Consider the following 23,399-nt stretch of genomic DNA (forward strand, 5'->3'; position numbering starts at 1 on the left):
AATATACCTACCGAATTTCAATGTGTCTTCCAAAAATTGTTTTTCTTTAAATTTTCATTACGAGGTTTTTTTTTGCTTGATCTTCGTATAAATCAATTACATTTTTTCTTCCAACCTTTGAAAATTTACGCTGGCTACTCTACTGGAGACTGGAACGCCGTAGAGCTTTCGTAGCGGCAGTTAGTCGTCGGACGCTACGAAGAACGCTACGTTGACGGGCGTTACTACGGACTAGTGCTACGAACGTAAATTTATTAACTTTGCAAATGTTAAGTTTAAGTTATAATTTAAAATAGTTCTTTATTTTTTAACAAGTTCTCTAGTAAACAAAAGACAATTAGAAACTCGAATTGCATAATCAGTTTGAACTAAACTTAAGCGAGTTAAAGAGAAAGAATTGAAATATGAAGGAAAGAAAACATAAAACATAAAATTGGTAAGTGAAATTACTATTTAATTTCTTGTAATATTTATTGTTAGATTCTATCTTATATGGTCAATATTATTCTTTATAGTAAACATAATAATGGTTAAAAGGTTAAAAAAATAAAAATATTAAATTTAGATAATGTTCAAAATTCACATTTTAAACTTCTACCGTATTGAGATTAACTTCATTTTATTGTATATGTTGTTTTCATTTTAAGAATTAGACTTACATATCATTTAAAGTAATTTGACATATTCATAAAGTGTTTTATGTGTTCAATTTATGAGGCATACAATAGAATTTATTTTGGTGTACGATGTCATCAATATGAAAGATTTTTAATTTTATATTAAATATTGAAAAATCTTTACGCACTAAAATGAGTTTAAACCAAAAATCATATTCTACCTAATGACTCATTGTTTTACCTAAAATAATTTATTATATCTTACCTAGTTAGTATTTTTATTGTTTTGCTCGAATTCAGAATAATTTTGCTTTGACCATTTCTGCTGATCCTTCCATAGATCACTTATTGCGTTAAGGATATATATTATCTTAAGGAAAAAATACTATTTTTACTCTAAATTCTATACACAAAGTACAACATTTATACATTGAGTTTATGATAAACATTTCTAAGGATTTAACCTAAAATTAATTTTCTAACTACAATTTCTGGATTGCGCTATTTGTTTATATAATACTTTACCTTAAAAAAACTTTAAAAATACTTTACCTAAGGAATTGAGTGAGGTAATGAGGTTGTAAGAATAATTATTTTCTAAATACACCAATTCTACTTGGAACTTACGAAATTCTATAACTGTGCAAAAATTTTCCTAACGCAATATTATAAAGCTTACGTATTTTAATACTGAGATCTGACGTGATCTCTTAGATTTTGATGTCCAGTAAAATTATTTGTATCATGATACCTACTGTATTGTAATTAAGTTTTTAGCATTTGTGATGATCACTAATTTCCTCATTAGTGTAGATTGATTGACGAACTTACAATTCATTTGGTGTTAGTCAGTTCATCAGAAGCTTTGAATCATGTTACGGCCTGCTTTATATTTCCAGGTCAAAGCTCCTATTAAAAAGTTACTTGAAATTAAAACGCATGACTTCGTAACATAAATAAGCAGGATAACACTCAGATGCTCATAACATTTCCTATCACTGCTAAATATTATCTAATAGCTGATTAACTATGGTTAATATCATCATCTGATTATATCTCTTAGAATTTATGATATTTACGTTAAAATATCGAAGTCTTTACCCCTGACGACTTTGAGTCGTCTAAGGGACTACGAAAAGAGCCATACGCTTCGCTGAAGAGTAAATCAGAAGTTAGGTTATTCCACAGAGAACTAAATTCATTGATATAGCTCAGAGATTCGTAAAGCTGATGTGGCCGTTGGTTGGAAATACATAATAATACACCGATAGTTGCTGAAGCAGACGGGTTCTTGAATGGAGAGCGTACTATAGGACGTCTCCGGCCTTGAGCGATGATCTGCGATGGGTGGCTGGTAAGACATGGGCGAGGAGACTCTAAGACAGGGCTTAGTGCCTAAGTTAGGACAGGCCCAAACCCAGCAGTGTATAATTGGGGTTGACGATTTTGAATTTATAATGCGATTCAAATGATAATACTTCAGATGTCAAAAACTTAATCAAGGGTATTATTTTGAGTAAAAACGAATCTATAAAGCACGTACCGTTTTTTTATTACCATGTACATTTAATACCCGACAAAGGTTCAGTGATTTACGATTATTACAATATCACGATAGAACGATGAAAACAATAAACATATTATGTATGGTAGGACAAATTGCTTGAACAAATTTATTAAGTAATCCTTTTTTGGAGGCTTTTAAAGAGTCGTTGTTTGTTTATCGATTTGATTCATTTTTTGTTTGAAATACGCTGTTAATATCGACGATTAGATAATTAGGCGACTCGTGATTTTGTTCAGTTAATATTGAATTAACACATAATATACTTTTACTGTAAATTGTTTATTACTGTTTATATTTTATTAATTATATTTTTACCTATTTTATATTTTAATCTTTTCAGTTTACTTTTGTTATAACGAATTCTACAAATATTTGAAGCTTAGGTGAGCTTTTTGGTTGGGCGGTAATAAATTAACATTCTAGTTACACTAGTACCTATATAATCAAATCTACAGGTTTTTACTGGTAGGTAGGACCTCTTGTGAGTCCGCACGGGTAGGTACCACCATCTTGCCTATTTCTGCTGTGCAGCGGTAAAGCGTTTCGGCTTAACACCAGGTGGGCTGTGAGTTCGTCCAACCATCTAAGCAATAAATTAAAAAGGTAGTCTAACTACATATACTATGTCCAAAGAATGAAATCGTATTTATAGGCTTGTACAAAATATTCTATAGTTCGAAATAGGGACAAAAATGTAATGTGATTGCTGCGTTTTAAAGTCCCAACATTTTATGCTTTCAGAAAATAGGATTTATTTTTGATTTTACGCTTGAACTAATTCAACCTACAGCTCAGACTACAGATCGAGGCTAATGAGTAGTATCAACTCTATTTATCCAGCTTGGGTTTTTCTTATTCATAAAACCCTCTTCACAAACAATCCCGACTATAAGATAGTATGTAGGCTTTCCAATTTCCGTTCTATTTCCTAGGATTTACGAGCAAAGTCTGTGTTTCTTTAGGACAATGGCGATAGCCTGACCTAAGTTTATGATCTATACTTATTTATGTTACAAAAAATAGTAATCTTCTCGTCTACGTAATCGGGTTCGAGAGATCGACAGAGCGGAAATTACTTGATAGTATTCAGTTATGTTATCATATTTATTTTTTGAGTTTCATAGTGAGCACGATCGAACGAAGACATTCCGGCTATTGCTATTGTAGATATTTTACTAGAAACTAATTATATAATCGTGATATTTCGAAAGGTTTGCCTTCAAGTAGTTAATCAATCGAAATTTTATTTTTAAAGGGCCTATTTGTGTGCACTCATTAATGAAGGATCATTAATAAACATTGTTAAATAATCTAATTTACAGAGGGATCATTTACGCTAATTTTCATTTTGAAAAATAACCATTCTATGCGTAATTTCTCAAAATATTTAATACAAATTCAGTTGAACTTAGACAATATTTCTTTAAGTAATCTCTTCTGTCTATGAAAAACCGAAGTAACTCATCATTTCTCTTTGATCGTTAAAATTACGCAATGAGCAAGAGCTTTTATACTCACGTAAAATATAGTTACTAAATTCATAACTAAAATAATTCATGTCAATCAAAAAGATTGGCCTTATTCAGTTGGGGCATTTGTCTGTTGACACGAAGACTGTTACTGTAGATTTGTTGTGATTATTGGTTCGATGAATATGTTTAATTAGCTACAAGGAACTTACTGTAAACAGATACATTTTTATTGTCTTCCAAAGCTGACAAACTTACGTTCTCTTTATGCTGAATGCTCACCATCACTCATGAACACAAGCAACGTCAGGAGTACTGTTAATATACCACGGCATAGTAACCCTAGGTTTTCTCTACGTCTATACCAATAAAAGACTTTCCATTTAATTTAACTAAATAGATTTATAGCTACCAAACTGAAATTTATTAAGTTGGCAGGGAGAATTGTAAATTGACATTATTAGTATATGACAGACAAAGGGAAGATTTTCAATAGAGCGGGTATATAAGTACTTGCGCTTTGAACTTAAGATCCGGTTGTTATTTTTCCGGAAATTTATAGTTACTGGTGGTAGGACCTCTTGTGAGTCCGCACGGGTAGATACCACCATCCTGCCTATTTCTGCCGTGAAGCAGTAACGCGTTTCGGTTTGAATGGTGGGACAGCCTTTGTAACTATACTGAGACCTTAGAACTTATATCTCAAGATGGGTTGCGTTTACATTGTAGATGTATATGGGCTCCAGTAACCACTTAACAGCAGGTGGGCTGTGAGCTCGTCCACCCATATAAGCAATAAAAAAAACCTAAAATATAACAAATAATAAATGAAAGTAATATGTATATAGCATATACATATTACTTTCCTACATATAGATATTATAAGCATAAGTAAAAGCATAAATCATAATAATATACAAGTATAATAATAAACATAAATAAATATAAGCGTTATATGAGCATCAAAGTTGTGTTACTAAGTCACATTGTAGGTTAACATCTCAACCGCCTTGGAAAATTGATAAATCGTTCGTATTACCAAGCAGTTGTCATCGGATGATTGATAACATCATATTACAGAAGAAGAATTTCGCGTTCTCCGAAAAATATGAGGCAGGAATCCCGCTTTGAACTATCCCATGATAACTGGGACCACAATACATTAGGGGACCCGTTCTGTGGCGTCCCTTCCATTTGTCTTAGTCCGAGGTACATCCAAGCAATTTTGAACGTCAATATTTAACAGCCCGCGCCTTCGGTTTGATGGACGGCTTGTTATGGTTATGTGAAACGTATTCAGATTGTAAAGAGCTTTACGTATGAATGTTCTCTTTTTCTTTCGAAAAAAAAAAGTTTCGTCTTTAGTTCACATTGATAAATCTTGATTCTAAATTGCGTTTTATATAAAAAAAATATTGTAAATTTTTTTTTATTGCTTAATTTGGTGGACGAGCTCACAGCCCACCTGGCGTTAAGTGGTTACTGGAGCCCATAGATATATACAACGTAAATGCGCCACCCACCTTGAGATATAAGTTCTAAGGTCTCAGTATAGTTACAACAGTTGAAGTCGTCGTGGCCTAAAGAATAAGACGTCCGGTGCATTCGTGTTGAAGCGATGCACCGGTGTTCGAATCCCGCAGGCGGGTACCAATTTTTCTAATGAAATACGTACTCAACAAATGTTCACGATTGACTTCCACGGTGAAGGAATTTAAAGCCTGCTATGTATTATGGAGTTCGTTGGCCCCAACATCAGGTGCGTCGTGCGCTTATTTGCTCAACTGACACGGTAAAAGCTACGTGTAATGATTATTTTTTCAGAGACAAGTTCTTTGAAAGCAGATTCTTTTAATTCCCATGACGTTACCCTCTAATAATTGTTTACTTATTTGGTTTTGAAGCAAAAAAAATAGTCGCTAAAATCAACATTGAAAGATAATATGAAAAAAATACGAAAGATTATTAAACAGAAATACGAAAGATACGAAAGAAAAAAATTGTTCCACTATGATGAAAGCGTTAAATCCCTTTTCTCATTTTTAAATTTTTTTCAACACTAATACATACTACTAATTATAGTTTGTTATAAATTTAGAAACACCTCTTCAGTTAACGTAAAAAAAAACTTGGCACAGCACTTTAATTATTCTATTAAATTTACTTTGATTTCTATTATGATGGTACAATCAGCCTATTAATATTTTCCGGAAAACTTTTAATTCAAATCTGAAGTCAGACTTTAACATCACACCTCAATACGAACCAGAGCACATCAGATCTTACTATCTATTGTTTCTGATAATACCCCTGTACCAGGAAGATCGTAAGTTTAACTATCCTGCTCCATCGAATATGATATTTATTTAGAAAAAATGGCACATATCCAAGATTATTATCTTCCATGTAGTTTCATTTATTAATTCAAGTACAGCAGTCTTATCAATCGATCAGATTCGACTTCCTATCTATGCAAATACAAAACAATTGCAAGATAGTTTTATTATTATGTAGATGATGAGATCTGGTTAGAAAAACAGTTGGTGCTAGTCTATTCCATGTGGTGCATGCTACACGTTTTTTTTAGGATTGAAAGATTACTGGTGGCCCGGGGGCCTTTCCAGTTTTATCAGGGCAGGTGGGCGAGTATGGCTCAGCCAGGAAGGGTAGGATTGCTAACAGCTACCCGAATGCCTCCAACGGAGACCTAACAACTCAAGAGAAGCTGTTTTGCGAAATAATCTACTACCATATCCGAATCGCGACCCGTTGACCAGACCGAATTTCATTATCTGCTAAAGTATCTAAAATCAAGAATGCTTTTGTGTATGTAATAATCGTTCGATGTCTAATTTTGACAAGGTAGCAATGTCGTTGATAAGCGCTCGGGACACCGGTTGTAAAGCCTTTGATCTAACCGAACCAATTATATAGAGTTCGGGCACGAGGCGGGATTTATTAAGCTTCTCGTACAGTCGAAGCTTTCAATATTGCCTATTTGGGATAGTGCAAAATTTATTATGTATTGGGAAATTTAAATTATTTGTTATGGCAACACACAAAAAAAATGCATTTATGATTTTTCATCCAATTTAAAAGAAAAGATTTTTCAATTTTGAAAATAACAAATATTTTATCAGCATGCTTGGACTCGTATTACATTAAGTCCTTTGAACAAGCTTCTATCAGATGTACTTATATAATAATATAATAATATGTTTTTATGTGACCGAATCTTTCAAAGTAATTCTTATCGACTTCAAAACACTCAATTTACTTGAAAACATGAACTAAAACTTGAAAGGCGACTCTTGCGCACATATAATTTTATTACTTTCATTAAATCAATTTCCGAACCAGGATAAAGTAATTATTGAAATTCTTAGTTCTGTATTACTAACGAAGCGTATTTTCGTTTTGAAATAATACCAATATCATTATTTATTTTTCTATTTTGTCGAAAATTTGATTCGCCTTCGATAGTGACTTTTACTTTTGCGTCACGAGTTCGATTTTCATTCAAAGTTTGTATATGTTAATTAGTTAAAGATTGTTGTTAGGGCTCTGAGTCTTCTGTTTATGACTTGTAGGTTTCTAGTATCCATAGTACGGTAGCAAAACCTAACTTTGGATCTTTGATGTGGAATGTTTTTGTTCGATTCAAATTTATTATAATTTTTTCTTCTTCGTCGCTTTCGTCAGTAATGAAGGTCCTGTCCTTGAAACTTGACCGTGGCCTGTCTTGTGAGCTGTTTTCAGTCCTCGTCCAGTCCTCAGCTTTTCGTAAGGCGGTTGCGACTGACAGCCCAGTTAGGGTGGTTATTTGGTCACACCAGCGGCTAGCTGATCGACCGCGTGGTTTCTTTCCTTCTACCTTGCCCGTCACAATCATATCGTCTAAGTTATCTGGCTATCCGGCAGGCAATGTGACCGAAATAACTGAGGATTCTCTTGTAGCAGGTTGTTGAGAGTCTGACTCAGATGCGAAGAGTAATTACTTAAGTATTTTTATTTTTTTCTGGTCTATCCCTATTATGTTACGTTCCTGTGAGTTTATTACACAATCTGAAACACAGTGCATTACCATACGGTATTAAAATGTCTCAGCTAAGTACTATCAAGTTCTGAAATAAACATCCCTCGGTGTGTTATGATATTTATGTCCCTCTTCAAACGAGGTATAAGGAGAGTACTTCGCTGTTAGCAGCTGTATCAGATTGCCTATTAGCTCTGTTGTTTTTGCCCGCAATATTAAACGTCACAGCAAACTAACAAAAAGGAAGTATTGAAATATGAAATGTTTGAAGAGCTGTCCCAATTTCTCTAATGAAATACGAACCTAAAAGGTATTCGGATAATAACTTCAACGATGATGAAGCACCGTGCGAAAAATTTGGTAATTTTTAATAAATTGCTCATTTACTAGTGGCAGGATATATGTGAGTCGGGACGGGTGATTTCTATGCCTTATGCTTACTTCTGGCCCAAACCAGCTTTCAGTTTAAAAACGGGACAGTCATTATTCGATAAAATTGAACATTCAACCTATGTTTGAATATGAGTGGCGACATTGACATTATGATTCCTATGTGCTCGGGCAAACATTTTTTTAAAATAAATAGTAAGCTGTGAAGTTGGCATATTTAAATTAGCAGCTGGTAAATATAAAAGTGAATACAATCTTATAATATTCAAAGTCTGATTAGTTATTATTATAAGATACATTGTTTCTATAGTGTACGCTTTGATTGATCGGTTCAATTTTGCCTTTGTATCTAAATATTCCTTTCCACGCGTTCGAAGCGAAATTGGAGCCCCAAGGCTACGATGCCCAAATACAGGAATGTGCCTAATAAAAATACTTAATAATATTAATCATTTATGAATTATGTTGGGCCGTGGAGCTTAAAAAAAACGCAGCGTTTTATAAAAATTTTACCAAACACTATAAAAATAAATTAGATTCACGTGAGACCATTGAAATATAAAAAATAAAAACACCCCAGCTTTAATAGAGAAGATGGCTGACGCTTATCTAACACCTGTGCTCCTTTTATCGCGAAGACGAAAATGATTACACAGCAAAAATAGAAGGTAGATAGCAACTTCAACATTAAAATATTGATACGAACAGTTTTGTTTTCATTACTGGTGGTAGGACCTCTTGTGAGTCCATGCGGGTGGGTACCACCACCCTGCCTATTTCTGCCATGAAGCAGTAATGCGTTTTGGTTTGAAGGGTGGGGCAGCCGTTGTAACTATACTTGAGACCTTAGAACTTATATCTCAAGGTGGGTGGCGCATTTACGTTGTGGATGTCTATGGGCTCCAGTAACCACTTAACACCAGGTGGGCTGTGAGCTCGTCCACTCATCTATGCAATAAAAAAAAAAAAAAAATATTGCCTTTGTAGGCATATGGCCCACCTGATCGTGAGTGTTTACCGTCGCCCATGGACGTCAGCAATGATAGGGGCAGCGTGAAGTCGCTGCCTACCGTTAAGTTCTCTTCACAGCCTCGTTTGAAGAAGCAAGGTCCTTCTTAGGTTTTCGTCCGCTATGACAAAAACTGTATTCGGAACATCAATAATAATAACAAAACGATATAAAACAAACAAGCGAGTTTAAGCCCGAAAAGTAATTTAAACATGAACTAATTGTATTACCAAGTTTTTTATTTATTTTTTATTGCTTAGATGAGTGGACGAGCTTACAGCCCACCTGGTGTTAAGTGGTTACTGGAGCCCATAGACATCTACAACGTAAATGCGCCACGCACCTTGAGATATAAGTTCTAAGGTCTCAGTATAGTTACAACGGCTGCCCCACTTTTTTTTTTTTTTTTTTTTTTTTTTCCTACCTATGCTGATAGCCTTGAGAGGCTATTTCAGCTTCGCCCTAACGTTTGTAGGTGAGCTCGCGGGGCTCAACCGGAGAGTTGCTAACACTGACCCTAGCAAGAGCAGTGCTTCGCAGAATCTACCACCGGATCGGAAACGCGACCCACTGAGAAGATCCGGCGAGAAACTCAGTGGGCTGTGTCTATGGGTTAGTTCACTCGTCGAACCCTTCGTCGCAAGCGACGGGTTCGACGAGGACGGTGACCGGTGCTTGTGGTGCCTAAAAGCACCGTTAATGGATCAGGAGGATCCGTACTGACGTGCTTTGGGCGACGTCGACGGTTTACCATTCGGTCTACTGGGTCGGGTATGTAATTTCCAGCGGCTACGATGAGAGGGTTCTCATGTCGTGCCGCCTTCTCAAAATGGCGCAGCGATGCCGACTGTAGATACTTACTAAGGGAGTCGAGCTCCAGGTCGTCGTGGAGATCCACATTCCTAAGGAACCAAGGCGCTCCGACGGCTATCCTGCAGAATCGTGATTGAATAACCTGAAGGGATTTCAAGTTGGTGCGGGCTGCGTGAGCGAACACTACGCTTGCATACGTCATGACGGGGCGTATACAAGTTTTGTAGAGAGTTACCTTATTACGGAGGGACAGTTTGCTTCGACTACAAAGCATTGGATAGAGTCGTCCTAGAATAAACGCGGCGCGGTCGCGTACCGTTTTTATATGGGGACGGAATGTCATCCCTCTGTCGAGGGTGACGCCTAGATATTTGACCTTCGAGACCCACGGAATGGGCTGGCCAAAGAGAGTGATGGGACTAACGGCGGAGGTGTTTGCGCGCCTACTACGGAGTGGGATGCTCGAAGTGATGTTCGGAGGGCGACCCCTTTTGAAGAGCACCGCTGCGCTTTTCGTGGGGTTGATGTCTATTCGCCACTTCCGGAACCACTGTCCCAGGGTGGCTACTGCGATCTGGAGTCGCCGATGAAGCAGCGACATCTTCCTACACGAGTAGTAGATAGCCGTGTCATCGGCGAAGAGCGCTAGATGGGTCTCCGGAGACCGGGGTATATCATTGATATACAAACTAAATAATAACGGGGAGAGCGCGGAGCCTTGCGGGACTCCGGCGGTCAGTTGACGGGGACGAGAACGAGTTCCCTCTACTCGATATCGAAACGAACGGTTCGACAAGAAGTCTCGTATGATGAGCACGAGTCTGTCTGGCACTCCCATGTTGTACAGTTTATAAATTAAACCGTTGTGCCAGACTTTGTCGAACGCCTTCGCGATGTCGAAGAAGAGGGCGCCGGTCGGGATTTGTTTACGCCTATTTAGTCCTATCAGAATGTGCTCCGTGAGGCGGTGCACTTGTTGTACGCACGAGTGTTTTGAGCGGAATCCGAACTGTTCGTCAATGAGAATTTTGTTCGCGGTAACAAAATCCCAGAGGCGTTTCCTAAGGAGCCGTTCGTAAATTTTTCCTATCGTCGAGAGGAGACTAATCGGACGGTAACTAGAAGTTTCGTTTGTCGGTTTGCCCGGCTTATGTATACCGATAACGTCCGCTTCTTTCCACACCGCGGGAAAGATGCAGTGCGTCATAGCGGCATTTAAAATTGTAGCCAACATTGCTATCAGTTGGACTGGCAAAATTTTTAGCGCGCGGTTGTGGATGCCGTCGGAGCCGGGTGCCTTCCTAGGTTGGAGGTTGTGGATCGCGTCTCTAACTTCGTCAGTGGTAATGGGGGGTAACGCGTCCGAGGGCGGCAGGGAAGCTCTGCGCTCGACTTCCCTGTCGACTAACTCGGTGTGTTCGGGTTCCACGTGTTGAGTGCTGGTGGTGCACTGCTCTTGCAGTGCATCGGCCAGCAGCTCAGCCTTGTCATCGTCATCGAATGCCGGTGGTTGGCCTGAAGGGCATATGAGGGGAGGCATAGTAGCGGTAGTGTCGGATTTGAGAGTCCTAGCTAGTCGCCAGTATGCTTGGTGGGAGGGCGCGAGTTGTTCTAGATAACTATGCCAATTATCGTTACGCGCGTCGCTTAAGCGGGAGTGGACTTCGCGTTGTAGACGACGCATCCGAATCCGGTTGGAATGCGTGGGAAGACGATCGTAGGCCCGGATTGCCGCGTTCCTAACTCTTAAGAGATTCCTAAGATCGGGGGACAGTCTGATGCGGTGGAAGCTGTCCTCCACATCGACTTCTTTTGAAGATCTAATGATCGCGGAAGAGATGTGATCGGTAATGATGTTTATGGATTCGACGGTGTCCTCGGGGGATGGATTCGAATCCGGGCCGCAAGGGAGGATTGGCGGAGCGGCGTCGGCTAGGCACGTGCCCATCTTATTCCAATCCACCATGGTCCTCGTAACAGTGACTGGGTTGTGAGGGCGACCGAGCTGCATAACGACAGGTCGGTGGTCTGAGTCGAGCTCTGACATTGCTTCGATGGAACGTAAGCGCAGAGTTACGTTCCTAAGCAATGCCAGGTCTATAGTGCTCGGACGGAGCGCGATGTTATACGGATAACATGTTGGAGTTGGGGGACCGACTATTTCAAAGGTGAGGTCGTCTATAAACGCGTCGAGACGCCTACCGTTGACGTTTGTACGATGGCAGTTCCACCTAGTGTGGTGGCAATTTAGATCGCCTGCCAGGATGACAGAGTCTCCCATGCCGAACAGTGACTCGATGTCACTGCTCAGAAGGGGCTTGTCCGGGGGGAGATAAGCGGATGCGATGACGATCGGCTGGTGTCCCGTCAGCGAGATACGGCACACTGACGCCTCGATATGTAAGAGCGAGGGAGTATCGAGAGGGACAACGTGCAGGGCCCGTCTATAGTAAATGGCAGTCCCGCCTTTGGAGGCGGTGAGTCTGTCATTCCTAATCATGACGTAGTTCGCGACTTTCGGGTCGCGACGCGAGGGCTTCAGACAGGTTTCCTGCACTAATAGAATATCTACAAGATTATCGCGGAGGAATTCAAAAATTTGATCGCGTTGCCGCGCGAGTCCGTTAGCATTGTAGAATGCTAACGTAAGGGAATACGGTTTTTCTCTACCTTTTTGCGCCATTGATTACCGGTAAAGATTTTTATAAAGTGCGGGACACGGACTCGTATACGTCCATGTGATCGAACGCGGCCGCGAGTCTCTGTTCGGGGGTTACCGACCTACGTATCGCGTCTGCGAACGATCGCAGACGGTCGAAGTTAACAACGGTGACGAAGTCGCGCACGAGCGCGAAGTCGTTGACGGCAGAGGGTTGCGGGGGGCGGAACGCGGGCGCGGGGCGAGGTGCGAGCAGGGGCTGGGGCGCGGGGCGTGTCGCGAGCGGGGGCGGGGGTGCGGTTTGCGTTCCCGCCTTCGTATACGGCAGCGGCTTTTTCCACGCTGAAACCGTGGGAACTGCAGCCGGCACGAAGGCAGGTTTCGGCACTGAGGGTGCCGAAGTCTTTGGGCCGACGGTTCGCGGAGCTGGGAGGGTTGAACGCTTGCGCGGAGCCCTAGGACATCCACGGTAGTTCGCGGGGTGCCCTTGCTTAAGGCATAGGACACAACTTGGGGGTTCGGTCGCGGTTTCCCTATCTCTAACGCAATCTAACGTAGCGTGATCGCCGAGGCACTTCACGCAGCGGGGACGCGCGTGGCAATTACGCGCCGAGTGGCCATATAGCTGGCATCTGTAGCACTGTCCGGGAGTGCCACGTTTATGGGGGGCTTCGATGGAGACCCCGGATAAGCCGCAAACTTTCGAGAGGCATGAAATTTTCTTTTTGGCCTCCGGGGTTGGCTCCAACGCGACAAGAATCATATTATAGGGCTGCTTGCCCCGCCCACTGTGCATCCGATGCACACTAACTATAGGGAGTGACTGAGCGATCAGATCCTCCTTAACGTAGTCGATGTCTAACTCCTTGGGGACTCCGCGTATTACTACGCGGAGCTCGCGGTCCTCCTGAAGAGCATAGGTGTGAAAACCTATGTTCTCCTTTCGGAGGTATGAAGAGAGGGCCCTATGGTCGCCCGGCGTTGCGACCTTTATCTGAATCCCATGCGCGACGTTACGCGCATGGGTGTAATTAATTTTGTTTGCCTGAAGGGCCTGGGATACTCGATTCCACGCTGTCTTCTCTTGAAGTATCAGCGGGGGCGGGGCAGCTACTTTAGGAGCGGGCGCGGGCTTGGGACGCGGCGGTGGGGTTACGCGGCGCGCGGAGTCCGACTCCGGTGTAACTACTACCTTCGGTCGAGAGGCGGGCGCGGATTTCGTTTGTTTTGTTGTGGAGCTCCGGGACTCCACGACGCGAGTACGTTTTTTACCGCGGGTAACCGTTTGGAACCCATCCGAGGTTCCGGGCTGAGGGCTGGGCGCGGATTCAAAGTCCATCTCCGATTCGGTATCGGAGCCTGAACTATTAGAGACAGAGCTATTAGAGACGATCGAGGTCGCGACGGACGAAGTCAGTGAGGCTGACGCAATAGACGCGGGCGCGGGGGTGGGGGTAGCGCTAGGCGCTATGTGAGCCGCATCGTCGGAACGTGCGCTCGAACTTAACGCGGCGGCGGGGGGCGCGCGGCGTGCCTCCGAGGCACGGTTGAAATACGCGGCGACGGACGCGGGGGGGGAGGGATTGCCACGAGAGGCCCTATAGCTGAGATACTCGGCCCTAATTGACGGGTACCTATCCCGGAGGAACCCGACAATGTCCCTAGCACTATCACTGTCGCACACAAAATCTTCGCTCATCTTCGGTCTTCTTGCCCGGGGGGGGCGGCCCCGGGACTTTTGTTGAACTCGCCGAAAGGCGAGGCCCCGGATAGGATTTGTAACCCCCCTGTGCTGCAGGACAGCAAGGAGCAGGGGGGGGGGAATGCCTATGCCGTGAAAACGGCAATCGGCGGGGAAAAGGAAAGGAACCCGCTCGGGCTGTATAGTGCTACAGCAGGCAGAATCGCGAGCGGGGGTCTAGTCTTGAAAAAGACTGTTGTTTTTGGGAAGGGTTAGGAAATCGCTAGCCTGTGAGTGCCACAGGAAGCTGAACGTAGCGATTGGTTTTGCCTTGAAAAAGGCAGTTGGTAAAGGGTGGGTTCGCGGTTACAAAACTTTAGCGCACAAAAATGGACTCCGAGACGCAAATCGCAAGCGACCAACGGATCGGCACGTCCGCACTACCGAATTGTAAGCACGATGTATTCACGGTCACTACACTGTCGAGCACAACTGTGAGTTCAGAGACGCAGCTCGCAAGCGGGCCACGGATCGGAAAGCACGTCCGCGCACGACCGAGTCGTGAGCGAGAATGGCTGCCCCACCCTTCAGTTTATAGTTTATATAAAGTTTGAATGATACATCTGATAAAAAAAAAGAATATACGATTAAATAGACTAGACAGATACCTTGTTTGTTTGTTTTAGCGTATCTCCTCCATAGAATTATTTTAATAAAAACTACGTACTTCGTCTTACTATTGGCGTGCAGGATGCGCTAGTCAGAATTAATTATGTTAATTAAAAAAATGAAATCGCCTTGCAGAGCAACAGAAAACAGTACTGTAATAATTCTTGTGCGAATATTGAATTATTTACTGGTGGTAGGACCTCATGAGAGTCCGCACGGGTAGGTACCACCGCCCTGCCTATTTCTGCCGTGAAGCAGTAATGTGTTTCGGTTTGAAGGGTGGGGCAGCCGTTGTAACTATACTGAAGAACCTACCTTAGAACTAATATCTCAAGGTACTGGGCTCCACTAACCACTTAACACCAGATGGGCTGTGAGCTCGTCAACCCATCTGAGCAATAAAAATAAAAATAAAAAGCTGGACAAAACAGACTATTTGGCAGTATATGGAACATGTGAACGTAAGTGAAGCGATCGATCTTGTGCTTTCGAAGGCAAAGGAAATAAGTCCAAGTCTTATACAAGCCTGAAAGCTCGTAATAACGACAACGCAAGGTAAAAGCTAAGAGCGACTGCGTCTTTTTTTTTTTCAAACAAAATAATGAAATTAACATTTTTATTGCTTAAATGAAAAACTATGGCTGAGGTTCGTAAACCATGCAACTAAAACTCATAATAAACTACCACCACACACTTAAAAACATTTCACAAATAAATTTTTGGTTTTAGTTATTATTATTATTTATTTTTATTGCCCTTGTAGGCAAACGAGCATACGGCCCACCTGATGGTGAGTGGTTACCGTCGCCCTTGGACTTCAGCAATGCCAGAAGCAGAGCCAAGCCACTGTCTACCGTTAAGTACTCTCCACAAGCCTCGTTTGAAGAAGGATATGTCATAGCACTCGGGAAACACCATGGAGGGTAGCTCATTCCAAAGTCAAGCCAAGCTACTCATCCCAAAATTTCTGAGAATTACTCTTCTACTTTCTACATTTCATGTTCTACTGCTTCAGTACTAGTTAGTTTATCATTAAATTAAATACTTTATAATCTATCTGTATATAACGGATATATTTTGTGGTACCTATTGTATTAAATACTATCTTTTCCGTCGTAGCATCGTAATAAGTTCGCAAGCATAAGAGCATTCAGTTCGTTCATTGAACTTATCATTGGCTTCTTTCATGGCTTAAAGACTCCGATAATGCTAAGTGCACAGCCAAGCCGCTATCAATAAACTATAGAAGCAAATTTCTCCGAATTGTGAGCAACTGAACTAGTTTCAACTGATTCGTGGGGAAATTTCGCGAACAGACAAACCAACAAACGTTAATTATATGTAGTTAGACAGTCACTTGCCTTTACTTGGTGTTTAACATATTAAGTATCATTCACATATATCATTAATCAAACGCATGTTCCATAAGTTTAATTTCTCAAATCTAATTGTTATCATACATTCTTCGTGAAATGACTTAGAGTGTCAGTAGATAATACAAGCAACGAAAAATGCAGAGTAAAATAAGTTGACATGTATATTTCAAAACATAAATATAAAAATATGTACTAAACTCATGTACAGGCAACTAAAGTTATTAAAGATTTAGTAATGTTATTGTATATGGATGGAAATAACGCTGTTAGCTCAAATCTTATACCTGAAAGATGAAAACATGGGAACCACTTAAGTGACAATTTGCAGAAGTATCGCCTGGTGAGGACACGTTTTGCAATTCGTTTTCGCTATAAATTGCTGGTATATTCAAGATCTGTTTTATATTATTGCCCTTGTCGGCAGACGAGCATACGGCCCACCTAATGGTGAGTGGTTACCGTCGCCCATGGACTTCAGCAATGCCAGGGGCAGAGCCAAGCCGCTGCCTACCGCTTAATGCTCTCCACAAGCCTCGTTTGAAGAAGAACATGTCATAGCGCTCGGGAAACACCGTGGAGGGGAGCTCATTCCATAGCCGGATAGTGCGTGGCAAAAAAGATCCCTGGAAACGCACTGTGGATGACCGCAGTGGCTCCAGGTAGTATGGATGAACTCTACTCCGGTGGCGGGCGGTGCGATGGTAAAAACGAGATGTCGGTATCATCTCGAACAATTCCTCAGAGCACTCCCCATGGAACATACGGTACAAAATACAGAGGGAACCGAAGTCCCTCCGCAGATCCAGAGGTTCCAAACGATCCGTGAAAATGGGATTATCGACAATCCGAACGGCCCTCCTCTGTATGGAGTCAAATGGAAGAAGCTGGTATTTGGGAGCCCCGGCCCAGAGATGAGAGCAGTACTCCACGCGAGACCGGACTTGTGCTTTATAAAGCAAAAGTCGTTGTCCAGGCGTGAAGTACCGCTTCGCTCTGTTGAGGACTCCCAGCATTTTGGACGCCAACTTGGCTTTGCCTTCCAAATGACTTCGAAATTGGACATCGCTCGAATGTCAACCCCAAGTATCCCGATACTCTCGGAAGGTTGCAGGTATACTCCTTGGAATTGCGGCGCCATGACAAAGGGGTCCTTCTTCGCAGTGAACGTGTAATCTTGTGTCTTTATCGGGTTGAATTGAACCAAGTTCAATTCACCCCATTCGGAGACTCGCCCCAGAGAGTTCTCCACTTCATACACAAGTTTTGATCGTCTCTCTTGCACCACGCTCCGAGAGAGACTCTGATGGCCGATACATCGCGCATCCCCCGTGCTTTCATCCGCATACCAATGCATGCCATCAATAGACAGCGTGTCATTGATATACAGGATATACAGGTATTAAGTGGTAACCGTTGCCCATCTGTCGCGCGTCCGTTTGGGATATGAGGTCGAGCTCTTAGCTTAATTGCGATCGGCTTTCTAAAACACTTACGAAACGTAACACTTAATTGCTTTCCGGAAATGAGCAGACTACTACACCAGGCAGCTACCCAAATGGATGTGCAATACTAAACCCGCACGTTGAGTTTACGACTGAATTCGACATTTCAATAGTAATCTTTAAAACAACATGTGCTTCTAGAGCACTATAAAACTGTATATGTGTGTTTCAGGGCGATGACGTTGTCTATACAAAGATGGGATTCTCAAAATAAATCTATGTTGATTGAACAAGAATTTTCCAATTTAGGAAATCGGAATCGCAACAATAAGCAGTCAATTTAAGCTAACCTTGAGCTATCAAAAAAGTTTGATAGCTTTTTTAGAAAAGTGGAATCGATTTTACACTAAACAAAAACATTTAATTAATCTCGGCAAATAAATTTAGTGGCTGGAAGTCCGGGAAAGGACACATGTACAATTAGGGGATTTTAGCGTTCGGATTTTTTAATATTACGTAGGACCCTTAAACATAACTATTTAAAATCTCAATCAGATGGAAATAACAGGCTTAAACTAGTTGCCTAATTTTCGTAAGCTGTATTTTGTTATTGGCATGGTGAGTAAGCCTTGTTCGATGACTCTTAATGCTAATGGGTTACCGTGGCACCTAATTAAGACTGCGTAAGTTTCTTCAACTCGAATTTATATTCTGACATGTTCAGCGCTAATACTACATGAATTAATATTATAGTAAGCTAGAATAAAATAAGCATTACTCATCGGCGTATCTGTAAGCCAATGACTGGAAAAAAAAGACAGATTTGATCGAATTATTTAGAGCAAAAACACAAATGAGCCATTTACCCAGTAAATTGTGATAGATAAACCAATGTGTTTTTCGTGCGAGCGTATAAAACAAGGAATTTGTGTCCCGCAGTGGCATTTGTACCAATTTATTGTGGCTCAACATTTTTATTTGTAGCTCGGGTTATTTACACCTAATGGATATTCATCGGTCGACTGCCAGGATTTGATCACTTACAGTCACGATCAATATAGTTTGAGATATTTTTTTTGTGAGATACATTTTTACTTTATCTATCGCTATCGAAGACAATTCTATGGGTACATCTATCTCTCCCTCATGATTCTTCTTAAGCCTCGTTTAAAAGCACGATAAAACACTCGCAAAACAACTTGGAGAAGAATAGAAGGGGTCCAATGCCCTACCTACCGCAGGTTTAATAGATTACTGGAGTAAATAGACATTACGATTGACATGAATAATACCAGGGACTTAGCTAAACCAATGACGACCGCTGCGCACTCTCTTTAAAGAAAAATAGTCGTTATCTCAGTGTGATAAAATAGGAATTTGACCTTTGGTCTCAAAGAGAGTGGCATTCACGTCATAGTATGTGTGAGTACTGATAAGGGGATTAGCCTGGCATGGCTGCCCATCTGAATGCATTATCGACCTCTGGTCTGTTAATCGACTTTTTGTGGCCAATGCTTGTTGACCGGCAAGCTGTTGATCGGATGGGACGATGCGGAGGGGTACCCTAACCGGGAAAAACCGTCCGTCACGTTAGAATTTTATTATTTATGTATAGTCTTAGTATGATGATTATATAGTGTCTAATGTATAGTCTACGTGATGACGGCTATTATTATTATTCATATAAATAGCTGTTTCGTTGTATATTATTATAATTTATTTTTTATAAATCATTGTGAAAGTTTAACTTTGTTTGTATAGTTTTTTATTTTATTTATATCAATAAAAAATCATAATAAAAAATATACACCCGAATAATTTTTTTCTTTATACCTCGAAAAGAACTTAAAATTAATATTTTTATAATAAGGAACTTCGTTCCTATCCGGTGTCCCACAATACCACACATCTTTTTTTTCCTCATTATTCGGTCGCAGGTTTAAAGGCAATCCTTAAGGGTCAAACCCTATTTTGATAGATCACTGTGAGCATTGATTATAATACTACACTGCAACATAGCTACTGTATTATTTCACTATTATTATACATGTCTATTGGATGACGTTACTTGGCCGTTTGGAAGAGATCGCTTTTAGCTATTTGGCCACCAATTATAAATTATACCCACCTGTTAACTGTTTTCCAATGTTATTGATGTTTTGGTGTGCAATTAAGTAGTATACTTAGAGAGAATGGGAGGGTAAGAGAGAGAAAGACAGGGAAAGAGAGAGAGAGAGACCTCACGCTAAACATATACGCTTGCATACACTAAAAGTAATTGTAACCATCCTTAGATTTAGCCATGGTTTTCGCAAACATAGAAATATCAAAATTAAATTAACTAATAGCTTCTAAATCATTCGAGTGATGTAATCCAGGTATAAAAGTAAAAAAACCGCCATCACGCAACAAAATTTATGTTAATACGTACATTTCATATGTTAGTAATTAATGAACAAAATGTCGCTTTTTTTTTTGCTACTCTACGCATTCACACGAAAATATTGCTAGCGCACGACATCACCATTAAAAGTTGTAAAGTTACCTTTCTTTTTTTTTTTATTGCTTAGATGTGTGGACGAGCTCACAGCCCACCTGGTGTTAAGTGGTTACTGGAGCCCATAGACATCTACAACGTAAATGCGCCACACACCTTGAGATATAGTTCTAAGGTCTCAGTATAGTCACAACGGCTGCCCCACCCTTCAAACCGAAACGCATTACTGCTTCACGGCAGAAATAGGCGGGGCGGTGGTACCTACCCGTGCGGACTCACAAGAGGTCCACCAGTAAAATATTACCTTTAAAATATTATTTTCTTTGTATTGTACGCTTTGTAAGATAAACTAATAAGTGATGCACGGGTTTTGATGGAACGCAGAGGGCATTTTACAGGTGTCGTCACGTTAGATTACGAGTTCATCATGAAACTCAATAAAATAACACGATTTAAATAAATAAATAAATAAATAAACGATTCTTTTTCTCTTTTATTGGTGGTAGGACCTCTTGTGAGTCCGCAAGGGTAGGCACCGCCATCCTGCCTAATTCTGCCGTGAAGCAGTAATGCGTTTCGGTTTGAAGGGTGGGGCAGCCGTTGCAACTATACTGAGACCTTAGAACTTATATCTCAAAGTGGGTGGCGCATTTACGTTGTAGATGTCTAGGGGCTTCAGTTACCACTTAACACCAGGTGGGCTGTGAGCTCGTCCACCCATCTAAGCAATAAATTAAAAAAACCTGATGGTTGTCTGGAAGAGGTCGCTATTAACGATAAGACCGCCAATTATACTTTTTTTTGTATTTAATGTTTCGCATTGTTTCTTTTCTTAGTGTACAATAAAGAATACTCTCTCTCTCTCTCTCTTTCTCTCTCTCTCTATTTCTCTCTCTCTCTCTCTCTCTCTAACACGCATTCATGCGTAAATATATGTTTTAAAATTGTCAAAGTCAAAGTTTGTTTATCTTGAGCAAATTGAAGAACGTAAATAATTTGCACAGCTAATAATTCCGGATCTGAAAACTTCAGATCCTCTTTCTAATACTTAACTTACTTACCTCTCGCTGTGAATATTAATGTTCTTTTAATGTTGACTTAAGGTTATACTTTCAAGTTCTTCGTGAAATAGAAACGTAAGCGGCTTAATTATTAGAGCGCTGACTAAATAATTAGGTACGTAAAATGTTTCGAACCTCTTTGGTTGAATTGGTCTGATGGTTAGCGAGGATGACTACTGTACCACGGGGTACTGGATTGATTCCCGGTCAAAACCGGTGTTTGCTGATTGTTTACCTGTTTTATTCTGCACGTGTCTTCGGTAAATACATACCTTCTTCCTTCTTGCGTCGATAATCCCTAATGCTGAGAGTCGTGGCCTCATTTAATAACTTTCTTCTGGATTATCTTGCGCCAGCACTGCCTATTCTCGGTTGCGCGGATGGCATTGTGGACTAAGGTATTGAGAGTAGTAGAGTATTTAATACAGGATAACATGTTTTTTTGGGTCAGGGGCCGAATGTCTTACGAACTCCTTACGCCTAGGGGGCGCGTGGAGTATGTGGGTCTGTACGATCTTCTGATGCTGGGAGCGAGGCGCGGGTCTAGGGATGGAATTTAGGACCCCATCCATTAAATTACTCCCTTCCATTCTCCTTCAAGCGCCCGATCCCCCCTGGTAAGGAGTTTACCACGATCAACACTGTAACTAGACGCGACTCACTCCAAGGACGCCCAGTCGCGGAGCCTTTGAAGTGAAACAAAGGCTCTGGGACGTTGGTCATCTCGGTACTGCGGCCCATCAGGCTATTCAAAAGGTGCTCTTGATGTTCCGGGATATCCCACAAGGCGGGAACTAGCCTGCTGGGTCAGGACGGGATACATGACCAACCGGTCGCTCTTACGATGTCACTTCTGAGTGGTGCGCTAAAGCACTTGTAGCGCACCGCGTGGCCTCGCTCCCGCACAGGTGGCTTTGTAACCTTCACCAAGGGAAGGCCACCTCTTACAAGGGCCGGGACGTACGCTTGTACTGTCTCGATCGGGTCTCGGCTCGGCCAAGGATCAGCGCGGAGAGGATAGAGCTCTCCCTATCTTGTTCCGCCGCCTTCTTCTGCGAGATGGTGATTTAATATCAGCCTGGAGCTGTTCAAGGTTGTTTCTTCCATGGTAGCGTTGAGCCTAATTTGTAAACTTGATTTTTATACTTATAGTTGTACCTATTAGCTGGCCCGGCAAACGTTGTTTTGCTATATAAATTATTTCCAGGAAAGATAAATAACCTAGATACCGACTGCAGTGCCGTCTGCCGGGCTAATTTAAATCTAAGCCATTCTAGAATCCACCTGAAGGTACACAGAAAATTTCATTAAAATCGGTCCAGCCGTTAAGGAGGAGTTCAGTGACAAACACACGCACAGAATGTCATATATGTATGTATAGTGGGTAAAGTTGTTGATGACAATCTTAGAAATAAAAGCACATTTACTACACCAAAAAGAATCATACGAAAATGATTCGATTGTCTGCCAAAAAAATATTATCTTTTAGTTTTTCATCGCTATTATCGTAACATAATTATACTATATCGAAGAGTTTCTGTCTGACATAACAGAGCTATAGTAATAAATTTCGTTAGGCCACATAATTGTAAGGCTTACATTGTTTGCTTTAACAAGTTTTTTTTTTTTTTTTTAATAAATAAATAAATATTTAATAACAATCACGCCACGTTAACTGGTCCCGTGCTAAGTTCGTAAAGAACTTGTGTTTGTGTTACAGGTACCAGATAACGGAAATAAATGTAATATTTTTATTATACACGTACATATATTTAATATACATCCATAACCCTGGAAAATACATTTATATTTATCATACAAATATCTTCCCTTGGCGGGATTTGAACCCGCGACCCCCTTGTGTAGTGACCATGTCACTTACCACTACACCAGGCGATCGTTGTTGTGTTCAGATTTAAAATTACTATTCTTTTTCAACAAGCACAGTAAATAAAATTAATAGCAGCAGGTAGCAGTATTTTAGGTAAGTAGATCCAATGGCAAATATAAAATATATTTTTAATGCGAAATATGTATATTTTGTGTACTTAATCTGTATGAAATATAAACTAAAAACACAACTATGACACATCGTTCCCTAGTACGCCATAAA

The 23,399-nt window shown here is 40.9% G+C and overlaps 1 protein-coding gene across 1 annotated transcript in view; it reads left to right on the plus strand.

Moving 5' to 3' along the window:
- The first annotated feature begins 192 nt into the window (after positions 1-192).
- The window catches only part of Oct-TyrR (Octopamine-Tyramine receptor), a 74,016-nt gene continuing 50,809 nt past the window's right edge, over positions 193-23,399 (plus strand). The window contains exon 1 of the mRNA XM_028171983.2: positions 193-436. The gene's annotated coding sequence lies outside the window, so the exon portion shown is untranslated. The remainder of the gene's footprint in view (positions 437-23,399) is intronic.

The sequence above is a fragment of the Bombyx mandarina genome, chromosome 23 (genome assembly GCF_030267445.1).
Source record: "Bombyx mandarina strain Sakado chromosome 23, ASM3026744v2".
Lineage (NCBI taxonomy): Eukaryota > Metazoa > Arthropoda > Insecta > Lepidoptera > Bombycidae > Bombyx > Bombyx mandarina.